The sequence below is a fragment of the Cotesia glomerata genome, linkage group LG9, assembly GCF_020080835.1.
Source record: "Cotesia glomerata isolate CgM1 linkage group LG9, MPM_Cglom_v2.3, whole genome shotgun sequence".
NCBI lineage: Eukaryota > Metazoa > Arthropoda > Insecta > Hymenoptera > Braconidae > Cotesia > Cotesia glomerata.
The window spans coordinates 6,356,456-6,358,799 of NC_058166.1; positions in this window are offsets into that span (position 1 = coordinate 6,356,456).

A 2,344-nucleotide genomic window follows, 5' to 3' on the forward strand; every position below is an offset into this window, starting at 1 on the left:
GAGGTGATAAAGGAAGTATATGGAGGGGTGAGTACTTTATGGAAGATTGGAGAGAAAGAACAATAACACTGATTTACAAGAAAGGAAATAAGGACTGTATGAAGAATTACCGAGGGATTACGCTAACCAGCACAGCGTACAAGATATACGCCTCGATCCTTAATGAAAGGATAATACAGTAGGTAGAAGAAAAGGAAGTATGGGGAGATAGTCAAGCAGGGTTTAGAAAAGAGCGAGGAAGTATGGACAATGTAAATATATTAAGGCAGATGATAGACAGGGTGATAAAGAAAAAAGGAAAAAAGCCTACGTTCTATTTTTAGATTTAAAGGGAGCTTTCGATAATCTGGACAGAAGAATATTGATGATAGCGATGGAAAGGATAGAAATTGAAAGTGGTTTAATTGAAAGAGTGAGGAAAATATACATGGAAACAAGCTGCAGAGTTAGAGTGGGAGGGAAACTTTCAGAATCGACCTGGACAGAAAAAAGAGTAAGGCAGGGATGTCCCCTGAGCCCGACACTGTTTAATATCTATGTGGCAGACCTAGAAAACTTTTGTAAGAGGAGACAGGCAGGAGGGATAGTGGTGGGTGGAATAAAGACTTGGCCGCTAGCATGCGCGGATGATACAGCGGTAATAGTGGATGATGAGAAGGAAATGAAAGAGTTGATAAAAACGTGTGAGAGGTATTTTAGAGTGAAGAAATTGAAAGTAAATGTGGAAAAAACGAAAATAATGAGCTTCAGTAAAGGAGGAGGAAGGGACAGACAAAAGAAACTAGAATGGCTATGGGAAGGAAAAGCCGTGGAAGAAGTAAAGGAGTTCTGCTATTTGCGATTTACGTTTGTGAGGAACAACAGTCTGAAAAAACATGTTGAAGAGAGGGTGAGAGAGGCAAAGCTAGCTATGGGAAAGGTGTGATGAATAGGAGAGAGAAGGTTTAGAGGAAAGTGGAGATTCAGGAAACTGCTATTTGAAAGTGTGGTGGCCAGCATAGTGCTGTTTGGATCAGAGGTTTGGGGATGGGCCAAAAAGAAGGAGGTAGAAAGCCTACAAGGATTGTATGGAAGATGGATCATGGGAATAGGGAAGTCAGTGCCGGGATACATAGTGAGAGAGGAACTGGACAAGATTAGAGTTAAAGCAGGGTCAAGGACCTTTAAGTTCGAGGAGAAGGCGAGAATAAAGGCAAATAGGAATTTGCTGAGAAGGTGTATGATGGAAAGAGGAAAGGTAAAGAAAGACGGAAGAATAAGATATGAAGAGAGGGAAAATTACCTAAACAGATGCGGATGGTCCTCGCTAAGAATAGAACTGGAGTAGGTAGGAGAGAACAAACGATGGATAGAGATGAGAGAAAGAGATAGAGATGCCCAGAAACAGGAAAGAAGAACTAAGATAAAAGAGTCGAGATTTAATAAAGACTACGAAAAGTTAGTGCAAGAGGGGATTCAGGAATACTGGACAAGAGAAGAGGGTTTAAAAGTAAATAAAAAGAAGGAAATAGCAAGGATCAGGACGGAAAGTGAATGGTTGGGTAATAGGTACTAGATAAGAGAGACCGAGAAGATGTGTAGGCTCTGTGGTAGCGGCTCAGTGGTAGAGGGACTGAAATGGATAAAAGAGTGGAGAAAAAGAGTAGAGAGTAAAAAGGTGAAAGTGAGAGGAAGAGAATCGGAAAGTTCAGAAGAATAAATCTGTAAATCGGAAGTCGGGACACACAAACAGGGCAAGTGAGAGAGGGGAGTGGAAGGGAGGGGAAAAAGAAAAAGGGAAGTGTGAGATAAAGAAAGAAAAAGTAGGAAAATAAGAAATGTATATGCTTTTTTTATATAAAACAAAATTGGCGGACTTCGAAAAAATGACGATTTTACTAAAAAAAAAAAACTGATTATTTTATATAATTGATCATGTTGAATTTTTTTCGTGTATTTTTTCGAAAAGATCATTCAAAAACGAAAATTTAGAAAAAAAAAATGGTTAATAAATTGAATAAATAATAAATGTTTATAAAAATGAATGAACAAATCTGAAGAAAACTTTTGGAAAAAAATGAAAAGAGAATGTTAAATTATGAAAATAATCAACAGTTAACCTTAATTATATTGGAGCACTTGAAAAAGTATATTAACACAATTTTTTTCTCTAATATTTACGAATAATATATAATATTAATCAAAATATTCAATTTAATTCACTATTGAATATAATTTATCAGCACATCTATACATATCTACATATCTACATATATAATTCGCACTTGTATGAATCTAAAACACGAAAATCTAAACTATTTCTTAATGATGACAAAGAAGTATAACTTCTTACGCGCGTAAATAA